This window comes from Panthera tigris, chromosome A1, assembly GCF_018350195.1.
Source record: "Panthera tigris isolate Pti1 chromosome A1, P.tigris_Pti1_mat1.1, whole genome shotgun sequence".
In the NCBI taxonomy this organism is placed as follows: Eukaryota; Metazoa; Chordata; class Mammalia; order Carnivora; family Felidae; genus Panthera; species Panthera tigris.
Window position 1 is genome coordinate 195,144,116 of NC_056660.1, and position 15,562 is coordinate 195,159,677.

General features: G+C 55.6%; 1 protein-coding gene across 4 annotated transcripts in view; it reads right to left on the bottom strand.

Moving 5' to 3' along the window:
• Window positions 1-15,562, bottom strand: part of SYNPO (synaptopodin) — a 55,035-nt gene that overhangs the window by 16,124 nt on the left and 23,349 nt on the right. Inside the window, exon 1 of one of the 4 annotated variants that reach the window (XM_042994233.1) lies at window positions 13,733-13,751. The exons of 1 other annotated variant lie outside the window; for it this stretch is intronic. The gene's annotated coding sequence lies outside the window, so the exon portion shown is untranslated. Of the gene's footprint in view, window positions 1-222; window positions 242-769; window positions 818-13,732; window positions 13,752-15,562 lie in introns of those variants that run through there. 2 more of the 4 variants (XM_042994228.1, XM_042994241.1) reach the window with 2 other exon arrangements.

Sequence of the window (15,562 nt, forward strand, 5' to 3'; positions counted from 1 at the left end):
CTCATGCCCACCCTGTGAGTTCCTGCCTCCCCTATGTGGTTTGCGCCGACCCCTCTACAGGAACCCTTCTCTGTTTCACATCCTTTGTACACGCCCCAGCCTTCCCACCTAACTGGAATGCCACCCCTTCCTCCAAAAAGCCTCCCCTGACCCACCAATGTATTATATGCACCGCTTAATAACCTCATCACTTTGCATATTATTCATAGGAGTGAGAATTACCCTTCAGGGCATGCTCACCACACGCCAGGTCCTTGCTTCATTTACAGCAACCCTCATCCCATGTTAGAGAAGAAACCGGCTCAGAGGGGTGAAGTGACCTGTTCAAGGAGGCGCAGCTAGGCAGTGGCACGATCAGAATTCAAACAGGGTGGCCCAGCGCCCAGTCCAGGGCCTACCACGTGGGTCACATTGCCCCCTTCCTCCCAAGGTCTTGCTTTGCAGCAATCACAGTCTAGGTTTATTCCACCCCCCATCTCCCCCCCCCCCACCCCCTCACCTCCTGAGACTGCAAGAGTCTCCGGGGCAGGGCAGGGGCCTCAACTGCTTCACTTCTGTATTCCCCCTTGTTCCCCGTACTTTCCATGAGTGCTGGCAGAATAATGACAAAGTCAATGGGGATGACAATAGCCAACGTGTGAGGAGCACCAGATGCTGCTGAGCTAAGGGTTTAGCATATATTTTCTCGTTGAACCTTCACAGCAACTCAGAGGGGAGGCTCCCTAACCTCTGCTGAGGAAAATGAGAGCCACAAAATCAGAGAACTCACCCCCGGTCTCCCAGCCAGCAAGGGGCAGGCAGAGCTGAGTTGGAGCTGGGAGTCTGATTCCAAGCCCGGGCCCCTCCTTGTGAAGAGCTCTGCCTACAAAGCACACTCATTTCCCCCACCCACGGTTCCAGGCCCAGCCCTGCTGCCACTTCCTCCAGGAAGCCCTCACCAATCCATCCAGACTCCTAGATCAGTGCTCCACCTCTGCTCAAGCTGGCCCAGGGGCCTCAGAGCAGAAGGGGGTCAGAAGAAGCAATAGGTTGAGAAAGCTCAGGAACCCAGGCCCAGAGGAAGCAGGCCCGGCCCAACTCCTGGTATCTCCCTGTTGGAAATGGGCTGGGATCAGGCAGGGCTGGTGGCTGGGTTGGGGGGGGAACCTAAGAAGAGGGCTCTCAAGTGGGCATGGGCCTCAGCTGGCAGCTATCCCCTTAGGCTACGGGCACTGCTCATTGCTGGACTTCTGCTGTGGGGTCCTCTGCCGAGGACTGGGAGCCACCACTTCTCTCCTGCCTGCTCCACTGGACTAAACACTCATCTACAATTCGAGTTTTAGGGACTCAGAAATGGTGACCCAGAGAGAGTCAGGTTCAGCCCCAGGTGCACAGCAAACTGGAAGGGACTGGTTCACAGAGAACCAGGCTCAGACTCAGGCTCCCACCTCCCAGTCCAGCCCTGGTAAGCCAGGCCTGCCCGGCCTCGGCCTCCATCATCCTGGCCCTGGGAGCCTTAGGAGTACAGAAAGGACTGCCACACCCTGTCCTTCCAGAGAAAATGTTTACTCCAGGAAACAAAAGGTAGTGAGCTGGGGGCGGGGGTGGATGGAGATAGTTTCCCCTAAATTGCCTCTGCCAGGGGTGTGGTGGGCCTAGGCCATCTCTGGGTCTCCAGCACCCAGCCCAGGGCCTAGCACGCTGGGTCTTGCATCGAGATGCAGCCCTTTCTCTTGGCCCTGTAGCAAGCTGGGGCTGGAGAGGCCTCCATCCTGTCTGGAGGCCCCCAGGCTCAGCAGAGGCTGCCGCTTGGGAGGGGTTCAGTAAGTGTTGAGGAAATAAGTGACTGAAGGATGATCCCTCCCACAGCCCAAATCACCTTCCCAGTTTGCCCCACCATTCATCCGGGGAGACAGCCTCTAGATCTCAGATTCATCTAGACTCTAGATCATAGATCTAGAAGATCCTGGAAGACCTTCTTGGATCCTGGAAGAAGAGAGGAGAGAAGGAAGGAGGGAGGGAGCCACACCTCTGGGGGCAAAGAGGGAGATGAAACCTCAAATCACAGCGTTAGACCTAAGAGCACAATATTCCATTAAGTGCTAAGAGAACACAGAACCTAGAAGAGAGATTAATTAGGATGAAGGAATCCGGGAAGGCTTCCCGGAGGAGGTGGCATATGCCCTCCATCTTGAAAGATGGAGCTGTGGGGGCATTCCAAGCAACGGGTCAGCCCAGCAGAGGCTGGAAGGCTCAACGCCACCCCCACCCCACGCCCCTCCACCATCCCTACCCCAAGTCAAGACCAGATGGAAAGGAAGAGGGATGGTCCCAGGAGAGTTCCTCGGAACTGTGTATATTACAGGGCGCATGCCCGGGACGGGAGGCACCGCGCCACTTCCCCGGGGGGCCTCCGGGTGGGTTACATAACCGCCCTCCGCCGGGGCCTCGGAATCGGCCGGGGACCCTTCTCCGCCTCTGAGTCCTCAGCCATCTGTCTGGGCCGCTTCCCTCTTACAGAAGAGGCCGCTGCAGCGAAAGTGAAGGCCAGCGCCCTGTGGTAAATTCCCCACATTCCTTCCTCACAGAAAAATAAATAGCCCGGGAGAAGGAACGCAGGAGGAATGATAATGACGGCAGGGCTCAGTGGTGGAGACACAGAGCGGGGTAAACAGAAAGGAGCCGGAGCGCCCCGCAGAGCTCCCCAGCCTCAGGGGACCGCTGCCTGTCCCCTGGAGGCCGCCTGTCCGTCTCCTGTCTACCTGTCCTCCGGAGGCTGCCGGTCCCCAGAGGCATGATCATCCGCCTCCCCTGGCGGCTCACTGGGCTGTTGCCAACGCTCTCGGGTCCCAGGCTCGCTCACACTTGCCAAAGAAGGCCCTGGGAATCCCTGGGTCAGGGCAGGTGACAGCTGAGGGCAAGCTTGTCAGGACAGGGCTCCCCTGGCTTTTACCACTCAGGCTGCTGTCTACTGGGCACTTCTTACGTTCCAGGTATTCAGTTTTAATATCATCCTTACGTTGTTATGTTGTTTTATTTTCTCTCTGCAAGCTGTGGCCTGGGGGTGCGGTTGAACCCATTTGACAGATGAGGAAACAGGCTCAGAAAGGTTTTGGGGAATCGCCAAGGTTATTTGGCCAGCGAGTGCTGTGAGGCCTCGGCTCCTGCCTCTCACTCCCACATCCGTTCAGCCTGCCTGCCCTTCCCAGAAAGCCCTCCTCTACCAAGTCCAGCCAGAGGTGCGGCCTGTGCGCCTCCCACGCCCTGTGCGGCAAGGCGTCCCGTACCGCTGGCAGGCTACTTTTAGTAAGTCACCTCACCTCTCTGGGTCGCAGCTTCCTCATCAGGAAAACAGGGATGATGAGATCTGCTTTGCAGAGTCGCTGCTGAGTACATGAGCTACAGCAGTGTGATTCCTACAGTAGAAACTACTGTGCACACCTGAGGGGGATTTAACTTCAGCCTTTTGCACAAATCCACCTGTGCATGACTCTGCTGGGCTCAGGCTCTGTCTGTCTGTCTGTCTCTCTCTTGTCCTCCCTTCTCCAGCCCTCTCTGGGTCTGGTCTTGCTATTCTGCTCGCAGTCAGACACAGCCCAACTTGCCCTCACCCTCACACCCCCTCCTCCCCCAGCATCCTGTCTGCAAGGGCACCCCAGTGTCAATCTCTAGCTAATGTGCTGTGGCAGAGAGAACCAGGTTTGAAGCCCACGTTTGCCTCTTGCTAGATGTAAGTGTCCAGGCCGCCCTGGAGTGGCCCCAGATCCAAGAGTCCTACAAGGGAAGGTGCAGCCAAGGCTGCTCCCACCTCTCCATGCACAGCCCCACAGCCTGGAGGGCACTGTGGCCCTGGGTGTGCTGGAGGCTGCTGACCCTGCCATGCCCCCTATGCCATTCACCAATTACTAGGCCGGTCTGGCTCCCCTCCAGCAGGAGGATTCTGCTGCCAGAGGAGAGGCTAGATCACCCAGCGCTGCCCTCCCCTCGTCCCTCAAACTACAAAGGCAGTTTAGAGGCAAGTCTAGTCCAGAAGACTAGAGGCCAGGAGGTTTGGTATCTGTCCTGTCACAATTTGGGTGAGATGCTGGACTAGTTCCTGACCTTCTTTGGGCTTCAGTTTGTCTGTGTGTTCCAAGAAGGGATTGGGCTGGAACAGTGATTCCTAGAGAACGGTGCCCCTATACCTCCAGTGGCAGCAAAAGGATCTAAACGGTACCCTGATAATCTGAAATCTTAAGAGTTATGTAAATTTCACATGTGTATTGGCGGAGGGGTATAATGAACACGTCAGCCCTGTGAAAGGCATATTACTGCTTAGGGAGAGGTAAAAGTAGATATTTCAGTAATGAAAGCTAGACAATTTAAAGGAAATAAGCATAGGTGGTGCATGGACTCATTCATTCAACAGATATTTACTGCACACCAACTAAGGGCCAGGCGCTGTTCACAGCCAGGAAGAGTAACAGAGATCCCTGTTTGCATTCTGGTAGGGGAGCAAGATAATAAATATATGAGTAACTATACAAGTAAGTCAGAAGGTAAATGTTATGGAAAGAAATAAAGCAGGGATAAGACATCAGCCGATTGCATGGGGTGGGGAGTGGTCTGCAAAGGTAAATAGAGTGATGGAAGTCACTGAGAAGTCACGCCTGAGTAAAGAAGAGAAGAAGGTGAGGGAGTGAGGCACGTGCCTGTCTAGGAAGAGAGAGCAAGCAGAGGCAACAGCTGGTGTTAAGGTCCCGAGGCAGGCTCGCACCTGGCAGGCTTGAGGACGGTGCACCTAATGGGGAGGTGGGGCACGGATGGAGAAACCAAGCTCTCTAATGGCCCTTCTACCGCCGCCCTTCAGGGTCTTAGGGATGCCCCTGCATTGCAGCCATTTGTGCACACACGTGCACGCACACCCTGCAACGCACGCATTCTCAATAGCTTCTTCATGCTGGCCAGAGCCTAGACTGCAGCCGTACCTCCTCCTGCTTGCTTCACACCTGCACTACAGGGGGGAAAGTGTGCGCAGGCTCGCCTGCACACCCACACACAGGGCGGGCAGACCCTGCCCATGACCTGCAAGCACTTGCAGTCATGCGGGTGAGAGGCACAGGTCCTCAGGTGGCAGGCTGGCACGGATCCACACGCAGCAGGCATACGCCTCGTGGGAGGGCCCATGCGTTTCTCTCCCACCAGCCCGCCCGGTCTCCAGGTGACTGAGCTCTCAGACAACCCCTGCCCAAAGGGCACGTGCTGCTGTAGAATGTGAAGTGCACTGCTGGTGGGTCACATTCTCTTCTCCAGGCTCTCTGCAACTCGGCCATGGTTTCCTCTTTCTAGGGGTACATTAAAATCTACCACCTGATACTCAAATGTGCCAGTAGATTTTGTCACTCCGAAGAATGTCGCCCTTTCTCCCCATACTGCAATTAAATGGACAAGCCATGTAAAATGCCTCGGGGAGCACTGTAAATGCCACCAGCTGCTTCCAGCACCATTGCCTGTCACAATCCTGGTCCCTGGCTTCATCCTTTGAGGTTGCTTGGGGCGGCGGGGAGGGGCAGCTGAAGAGTAGGAAGAAAGGGCCAGACTGGGAGCCGGAGGTCTGGCTTTCAGTTTCAGTCTGGTCTCCAACCCATCATGAGGCCTCGAGCACATCTCCTCTCTGGCCCAGATCAGAAACCTGTAGGTGGTATAGGATCCCTCGGGAGGTGTATCCCAAATGCACATTCCTGGGCTCCACCCCAGACCCAGACCACAGATTATCCACATTAACAGTCCCCCTGAGGGGTTCTGAAGCAAGACATGTTGGGGACCCACTGGGCCTGTGATTTTATAAACATGTTTGTGGGAGTGAATTGACATATGGGGAAATGCTTGGAACACAGTTGGGTACCTAGCAAGACCCCATAATGTCAACAAAAAACGCACTTAAGAAAATATATTCATTTACGGAATCATACGCCAACCCTTGAACACGCACCCTTTTAAAGTTCTACCAGCACCTTCGCATCCATCAGAGACAGAGGCAGAGCAGGAATTGTTACACTATTTTATAGATTAGGCACCTGAGGCAGAGAGAGACCAAGGGGCCTGGCCAGGATCTCCCAGAATCCAGGTCTTCAGCTCCCAGACACAGACCTTGGCTCAGTCTCATGAGATGTGCCACCCTGGGGCCTTATCCCTCATCCCCGATGGTTCTGATGTCCGGCCCACAATGCACCTGTCTTTCCGCTGCAGGTTTACGAAAACTCTGGACACACATGACTTCTCACGGTTCACTGAGAACAGGACAGCCTCAGATAGTTGAGTTCCTTAACTAGCCATAGTGTTGCTCTCACTGGGCAGGGCAGTGGCCTTCCAAAGCCGTAATGTTACATGCTACCATTTGACCTGGTGTGGTCCTTCTCTTCCCGTCAGCCTGAGTTCAAACCCCAGTTGAGCAGATCACTATTTGAGCAAGTCTTATAAATGCTGCCCAGTCTCCTCCTTTGTAAAGGGGTCTCCTAATTCCTACCCTGCAGGGTGAGTGTGAGGGCTAGGTCTCCTATGTGCTAAGCACCCGGTTTCAGGCCTGGCACAGAGGCTCCTGTGATGACACAGCACCATTAACTCATAGGCTAAAGTGTGAGTTGCCGGAGGCAGAGACTCTGCCTCATTCGCCAGGGTGCCCGCAGCTACTGCGTGTAATACGTGCTCAGTAAATACGTGCTGAATGAATGTAGAGATGATATCTCCAAAGCAACTCAGTCCTCGTCCCAGCTTACCATTCTATTTCCTGACCCATCTCCCAGCCTGGAGGCTGAAGGCACTGAGCAGGAATGGTCAGGGACAGAAGGGATGGGTTATGGGTCATGGGAAGTGCCCCCCCTTCTGCCAAGGCAGTGACAACAAGCGGCATCCGGGGAGGGCGGTGTTCTTGGAGCCCTGAATGTAATCCTGTTGACTCAGAGGCATAAATAATGCACTAGCATGTTCTCTCCTCACTACCCTGTCATGCTAAGAATAGCAGCAGCTACCCTTTCAGGAATTCCACAGGGAAGAGAACAGGACACCAAGATGGGGACGAGCAGGGAAAGACGTCACTAGGCTGTGGATGGTCAAGTGCCCTCCTTCCAAGCCCACCTTCCCAAATTCATAAGACAAAGGACCCTGGAGGTAAGAGTGGAAAAGGCTCTTAGAGGCACCTGGTCAGGGGCTCTCCAGGGACAAGGAACAAGCACCACCCCCACCCTCTTCCAGGTCTCTTTTCCTCCTCCCTTCTGATGCCCATCCTAATACGCCCAGGCCTCAACCACCCCTCCACACTCCTCCCCTCCCTATTCATGTGAATAAATATAGAGTGGGTGGTTCCTCTCTTATGGGTGGTTTCCTATGTAAAACTTCAGAGAGAAAAGAAGATTCTATAACTTTTAATTTAAAAAAAATTAAAAAAAATTTTTTAACTTTTATCTATTTTTGAGAGAGAGAGAGAGACAGAGCACGAGCAGGGGAGGGTCAGAAAAGGACGGAGACACAGAATCTGAAGCAGGCTCCAGGCCCTGAGCTGTCAGCACCGAGCCCAACACGGGGCTTGAACTCACGGACCATGCATGAGATCACGACCTGAGCCAAAGTCGGACACTTAACTGACTGAGCCACCCGAGCGCCCCTAATTAAAAAAATTTTTTTAAGTTTAAAAGTGACTGACCTAGAACAGTGCCTCTCAAACTTTAATATACATTTAATATAATTGCTCAGGGATGTGGTTCAAATGCAGATTCAGATTCAGGAGGTCTAGAGTGAGGCCTGAGAGTCTGCATTTCTAAGAAGCTTCCGAGTGGTGCTGATATTGCATCCATGGGCTGTACCTCGAGCACAGAAAACTAGAGTATTTCCCTATGATGCAGACGGAGAAGCTGAGGCCCAGAGAGCAGCAGGGATGTGCCCGAGAGCATACAGCAGAGCTGGGCTCAGAACACAGGCCACCTGACTCCTAGGGTTTGGCCCTGAGGGGCTTTGGGGTTGGAAGGTGATGCTTGGTGTGGGGCAGGGGACAGACAGCAGTGACAGGCAGTCCAGGGGCAGGGCTCCATTCAGCCACGAGCCAGACCTCCTTGGGTCCACGGGCTCCCACAGGAGTAAAAGGAAACAAGAATTATCCTGAACAGAGGCACTCAGCTGGAGTGAGTAGCTAAGACCCTGCTCTCAGCAACCTGCATCTGGGCCCTGATGGGCCACCAGAACCTTGTGGAAGGCACGATGCATCAGGCAGCCATTAAACTGAGAGGATGAGCTGGCCTGATGAGCACTGTGCGTTCAGGTGTTGGGTAAAGCAGCTGGCGGAGTGCTGAAGGCCCCCAGGGCGGCTCTGCCAGGGTGCAGACCCACGGGAAAGAAGACAGAAGGCACGACCAGCCTCCCAGACCAGCACTGGGAACCGCTCCTCCTTCCCAGGATGGGCCTCGGACCCCTTGGCAGGCTCCAGGCCCTGCATGACCAGCCCTGCTGCCCCTGCACCCACATGCCTCAGCAGCGCTCCTCCTCTCCCCCCCATTGCCTCCCCGCCACACACTCAGGGCGGCGTGCTGGCCCTCCTTCAAGTGCTCAGACAGGGCCCAAGCACTTCCTCACCCCAGGGCTTTGGCAGTGGCTGCTGCTTCTGCCTAGAGCCCTTTCGTCCTTACCCTCTCTGTTGTCCCTTTCTGGCCACACTTATCCTTCAGGTCTGTTTACGGGTCTCAGGGAGGGCTGCCCGCCCTGGGAGACTGCATTCCTCTGCCTGTCCTCCAAACTCTCATTACATCTGTAATTCCATTGTATCTTTGAAGCGTCAGTCTGCCCTGACTGATGGTGGTTAGCAGCCCTGAGGGCAGGGACCTTGGCTGTCATTGCTCCGCGCAGTCCCTGCCTCTGTGTGTAGGCCACGGCTGGGGCTCCATAAACATTTGTTGACGGGATGAGGGAATAAATGGATGAAAACACTGCTCACGTCACTACTGCAAAGCCTCCCACCTCCGTGGTTTCTGGCCCTGCTCACCCTGAATAAATTGTACAGGACTGGGGTTGGCAAGATCATCTGCCTCTAGTCCTGTGCTCTGCCACTCTCCAGCTGAGGGGGCCTCACAGGTCATATCACTCTCCGAGGCCGGTGGGTCTCTCTCTAGCGCTCTTTTTGGGTCTAAATGGGCGATGGCATCTGGCAAAGGCTTTGGAAGCTATAAAGAGCTTTAACTGGTAGCATTACTCTGTCTGTGTTTGAGGCCCAGAGAGGGAAAGAGCCCCACTCAAGGCCACACAGCCAGTGTGTGGTGACACCAGACCCCACAGGCACAGCTTAAAGCCAACAGCTAAGCTTCAAGCCCACCCAGGCTCAGTGAGAGCACCATCTGCCTGGAGGCTGGGCAGGGGTGGAGGAGGGAGAGCATTCAGCCTCAGGCCCAGAGCCAGGGTGGGGTGGGCGGAGCCCCCAGCGGGAGCCCTGAGTGGGGCCTGGCAGCTGGGCATGGGGGAGCCAACTGGCACAGGCTGGGTGGTGGCATGCTTGTTCCCCATGCGCGTGACAGTCTATTTTTTAATCGGCACCCTCCCCACCCCCCAACTCCATGTGCCCTCCCAAAGGGCCCCATATCAGGAATTGTGTCCTGGCTAAGCCACCTTGGGGATCAGTGGGAAGGTCCCCAAGTCCCATCTCCTCTTGGAGCCCACAAGTACTAAGCATCCCAGAAGGCAGGACAGCAGGGCTCGGGAGGAAGAGGACCTCCTACTCGTGTGACCTCTGGCTGGTCCCTGGATTGTCTGACCTCAGTTTCCCCCATCTGTATAGTGATGGGAGGCATGCCAGACTCTGCAGGAGTTCACTACAACGCAAGCTCTTGGGATTCACTCGAGCTCCATGACACTGATGATGCCCATTCGTCAGGTTCTGGCAGAGCCTCCGTGCCCACAGCCCTCCCAGGGTACACTTGATCCTCCCTGACCTACTCACAGGGGAGGAGGGCAGGTGGGGAGAACAGAGGCTCAGCTGGCTCAAGGGCCAACCTCAGAACCCCAGACCCTAGACCTCAGGTTCCTCCTTCCAGAACCTGAGGGACAGAGATGAGGAAGATCAAAGAGGAATGCTGTGTGTTCTTAAGCAGGTGGCCTGGCCTCTCTGAGCCTCTGGCACTCCATCTAAAACAGGAAAGATTGTGTTGTGCAGAAGTTAAGTTCCCAGGATTTGGAGCCACACTGCCTGGGTTTGAATCTGGCCACTCACCAGCTGTGTGACCTTGGGAAGCCCACTTAACCTCTCTGTGCCTTAGTTTCCCATCTGTAAAATGTTGATAATAATAGTATTTACTTCATGGAGTTGTTGACATGTAAGGAACTTAGAATGTCCTTGGCACATAGTAAGTAACCATAAATAGTAACCAGTTTTCAAGAACTTTGGTTTTTATCTGTCGAACATTCTTAGTCTCCAAGAGATTTTATTCTAGAAGATTAAGCATAAGAGTCTCAAGTCAGCTTACTCTCCTGTCTGTGAGGCTCCTCCAGCCTGCCCCTTCCTAGTCCCTCCTGTTGGCCCCATGTTTTCGGTGTCTGCTGAGCTCTTTCACCTCCATGATCCCCTCGCATCCTTCCTACCCCATTTCATAGCAGTTCAGAACCCAAGCCTGAGCCCCAGAGGAAATAAGTGATTTGTCCAAGACCACCATCCAGTCAGCTAAGACTGGAGGTTCAAGTATTTGTTCCTGAAGTGCGGTCCAGGCCCTTTTCCACTGTGCTGTGCCCGTCCTCCCGCCATCAAAACCTGTTCCTGGCCAAACATCAAAAATTTATACTGAGATGTGAGTCTTGAGCTAGAGTCTGTCTCCTCAAAGGCTTGCTAGTTTAACAGAGATCAAAACATGACCATACTATTTAATAAGTAATACTTACCTTTTTTTTTTTAAAGCATTTACCATCATTTAATTTCAAAACAGTAAAGACAGGGCTTATTATTTTTTCTATTTACCGATGTGGAAACAAAAGCCAGAGAGGTTATATAATAGGGTTAAGACCTCCCAGCCAGTCGGGAGTGGAACCCAGGGGTCTAGCCACCGTATCCGTGTATCAGCCATGCAGGAAGCAGGTCACATAGGAGTAGACTGAACTTTGTTTCACCTGCTGCAGCCCTGGGAAGCTGGACAGGGGAGGGGAGGGGAGTCACAGTCCTATAAGACACTGCCTCACCAAGTGGAAAAGATGAAGCTAGGAGGCAGGAATTTCAGGCAGTGGCCAGTTGGTAAAGATTTCATTCTGGAGAGAGAGGGCTTTTGTAAGCCTCTGGAATTACAGGGCCTGGAGGCCGTCCCCACATTGATTCCCCCTCTGGCCACACTGGGTAGCGATTGAGCCCCAGTATCTAGGGACAGTTCACAAAGGACTATGAGCTCACACATACACAGGCCTAACTCAGCAGAGCCCAGCCACTCCTCTGACCAGAGCACAGGCCTGTGGCTCCTTTGGGTCTGCAGCCTGAAGCTGTGAGGGATGAAGGCATTTTCATAAAACCTAGAGCCAATGGCCACCCCACCTCCACCTCAGCTCCTCGTGTAAACCATTTACTGTCCTTTGAAATACCCTTCCTTCCAACCAAATCCCTCCCGTATCTCTAGATCCAAGTTTTGGAGGTACCTCCTCCATGAAGCCAGCCATGACCACTCCTTCAAATAATACTCAGGTCTCTACTCCAATGGAGTGAGGGAGGCCTTCCCTAGCCACCAACACAAAGTAGCCCCTCCAACTGTTCTCTATCTTAGCAGGATGGGTTAAAATAAATAAATAAAAATTATATATATATATATGTATACACACACCACTTTTATCTACCTGAAAATACCTTATTTATTTCTTTGCTGTTCTTTTTCTCGTCTATCTCCCCAGTTAAAATGCAAGCTCCTTGAGGGCAGGGACCTACCTTGTTCACTATTGTAACCCTGGTGCCTAAGAACCCACCCCATCTCGTTGCTATCCAGGGACACTGAGGTCTCCATAAAGAGCGAGGGATTCACGCAAGGTCACACAGCCAGCAAGCGAGCAGCAGAGATCAGCTTAACACCCAGGTCCCTGCACTGCAGCCCAGGGCACTTGGCCATCCCCACCCCCACCCCAGTTGACCCTCTGCTGGCCTATCTTGTCACTGCCTCCACATGACAATGGGGGCCAGAGCCTACAAATCCTCCACCCGTCCACTTCCCTGGGGGCCTGCAGTTCCCCCAGCTAGGCAGCCCTGCCTGCTTCCCCCCTTGGTCCCTCCCTTCCTGGCATCAACAGCTCTGATGAGCTCATGTCTGGAAGCCTGGGAGCTGCCCTGAAGGAAAAGGTGCCTCCCAGGCCAGGCCCCTGGGCCTGCAGGTGTATACAGCTCCCTGGGATGGCAGCGCTGGCAGGTGGAGGGAGTGTGCTGACCCAGGCCCAGTCCACCTCCCAGAGCTGAACGTAGGCTCAGGGTGACAAGTGTCAACCACGGACACAAGGCACGGGGTGACAAGGACATATAGAAAAGTTTCCTCCTGCACTCCTCCCATTTTTCCAGATGCTCCTCTGCCCCTCGCCCCTCCCCTATCAAGGAGCTGCTCTGTCCCAAGAAAAGGGGGCTCTGCTGCCTTCTACTCACAGAACTACCCTGGGCAGATCTCATCCCCTCTGCAGCCTCAGTCCCTCCAACTCTAGAATGGGGAGATTAGATCAAGTGCTGACCCAAGACGCTAGGGCTCAGTTGAGCCGCAGGCACCTGAATGCCACAGTATTTTTTTCTTTTTTTCACCTTAGGGGAAGGGCAATAGCTAACAAGAGAGGGAAGGGGCTAAAGGCCTTATTTTAACCATTAAAGCTGATTCCAATCACAGCTTAATTTAGGTGCCAGCTTAATTTGGGGAGGCGGGGGGGGGGGGTCTAGCCACCCTGCAGGCCACCCTGAAAACAGTGGGAGCCAGGTTAGCACAGCAGCAAAACACTTGCCTTTTGGAAGTTCTCTGAATATCAAAATAGAGTGATTCTAGTCCGTTCCCCTTGTACAGATGGGGAAACTGAGGACCAGAGAGGAGGAAGAACCAAACCAAGATCTCATATAGAGACAGAGGCAGGGGACCCCACTCCAAAAGGCATTTTCGAACTCCCTTGAGAAGTCCCATCCCACTGCTTGAGGTAATATGGTGGTTGGTTTGTGGCTCCGTCCCCCAGCGCAGGATGGGGGCAGACCTGGGGTTGGTGACAGGCTGGTGGGCACCAGCACGACTTCCAGTCCCTGACCCCAGCATACCCTAGTCCCTCTGATCAGTGTCTAGCCTCACCCTACACCCTGCAACATGACAGGGGTGAGGCACCCTCTGACCGCCCCTCCACCCAGCAGGGTCACCGCTGTCTCTAATGCAGCTGTCCCCTCAGGGGTCACTCTGCCCACCCTCTCACCGCAGAGAGGACAGGGACTCGCCTCCAGATCACACAGCAAGTTGGTTTATTCCAGTGCCACTTGTCAGTCAGAATAGGGTGGGAGGTGGGGTGGTCTGGTGCTCTCCTGCTCACTCTTGTCCCTTGTAGACAACCCAGACATGGAACACAGGGGGCCCTTGTCCCAATCTAGGGTAAGCCCATAAACTGGGGTGGGGGTAGGGAGCAAGGGAGACCCTTCCCTCCACCCCCCCCCCCCCACCCAGAGTCCTCAAAGACGTCTTGTCAGGGCCCGGTTGGAGCCCCTGATCCACAGTGCAGTGGTTAGGAAGGAACCCCGCCCTCCACTCACTTCACCTCCATGGTCTCTCACCTTGGCAAACTGAGGAATGGTCGGGGTGTTGTGAGAATCTGCTGTAGAGCCCTTAGGACAGTTCCTCCTCTGCCCCCAGGCGCTCAGGAAGGGCCTCGATTTCCCCAGGGGGTCCTGCCGGTGGTCCCCGCGGCGGGAAGGTCCCGCGTCCCCGCAAGCCTCGCCCTCTCGGCCAGAGCACTGCGCCGCCGCCCCGCCCGCGGGAAGTGGGACGCGAAGCCAGCACACGCCGTTCTGCTACCCCACGGGCGCCCATGTTGGTCAACCCGGCCCGAGCCCAGCCCGCCTTTCCCAGAGCCGGCTAGGGGGTGCAGACCCCTCGGTCTGGTGCCCACCCGTCGGCCCGCGCTGCCCCGGCCCCCGATGTGCTTGCGGGTTGGGGCTCGAGGGCCGGAGCCCCAGCGCAGCCCCGATAAGTAGCTTCACCGCGTCGGGGCGTCCTCCCGCTCCGGGGCTGCTCGAGAGCTTCGGGGTTTCTCCAGCGCCCCCTCCCACCCCGCCCCACGGTACAGATGGGGAAACTGAGGTCCGGAGTGTAGCAGCGACTCAGCCAAGGTCACCCTGTGCGCGGGGGACCGGAGCCCAAATGTGCCACCTCCACCTGGGCGGCACAGGGAACAGCACAGGTGGGAAGGGGCGAGGCCCGCTCGGCACCTGCACCCCCGCCCCGCCAGCGCCCCTCACTCACCTCCAGCCGCCGCGCGCGGTCCCCGAGCTCACCGGCGCCGTCGCCTCCGCGCACCTGGCTGCGTCCGTCAGTGCGCCCCGCCCCGAGCCCCCCGCCGCCCCCGCCCCCGCCTCGCGCCGGGCGCCCCTTCCGCGTCGCCGCCGCCGCCGCCGCCACCTCCCAGCGGGCTTCTCGGGGACCCAGAGCTGGGAGCCCGGAGCCTGGAGGGCTGGGCGGGCGGGCGAGCCGCGCTCCTGCCGCCCGCTCCCCGGGGCCCTAGCGCCGCCCCGCCCGCCGCCCCGCCCCGCCCCGCCCCGCCCCCGGAGGTGCGACTCCCTCCCCCGCGGGCTCGGCCCCGGGATCCTGGCGGTCTCCCTTTTCGCCCGCTTTCCTTCCCTGTGCTACACTCTGCTGCCTTGCTGTGTCTCTGTTTCCTCCTCCTTTTTTTGTATCTCCAGGTCGGTCCCTAAATCCCTCTGCTTTCATTTCACCCAGTTCTGTCTCTCCATCCATTTCAGCTGCCCCTCTTCTCCCCCCACCCCATCCCTCCAACCACCCCTCTTTTAAATCTTGGTGATTCCGGCCCCATAATTGACACCACTCCCACCTCTCCAGCCCCTTTCCTTTCAGATCCAGATGCGGTGCCCCTCAGGCCCATCTTCGCTCCCCCTTCTTAGCTCTGGTGATTAGAATAACTGTCTACCTTAGTAGGACTTAGGCAAACGGGGACTGAGGAAGGTCGTCACCTCCCCGCTGGCCTGGGGCCATCCCCTGACTTCACTGGTAGGTCAGCAATAGGGATGCTGTGTGGCTCCTGAACTTCGGTTCCCCATCTTTTTATTGAACTAAATGCCATTTAGACTGAGCTCAGCAGAGCCCCATGACAGTGGTCGGTGTGCATCAGAATGGGGGGGGGGGAGGAGGGGGAGATGCTGTTAAAAGCGGAGATTCCCACATTCTAGCACATCCTCCCAGTGGTGAAGAGGCAGTGGGCTTGGAAACAGTACTGGTAACAAGCACCCTTCACACTCCCACCAATTTTGAAACAAAAGTAACTGCACTTGGAAAAATGTTGGCCTGGGTTTTCACCAAAGTTTCCTGGGGTTCCAAGTACCCCACCCCTTCAACCAGGGTGGTTCCACTTTCATTTGTCTTTCATATCA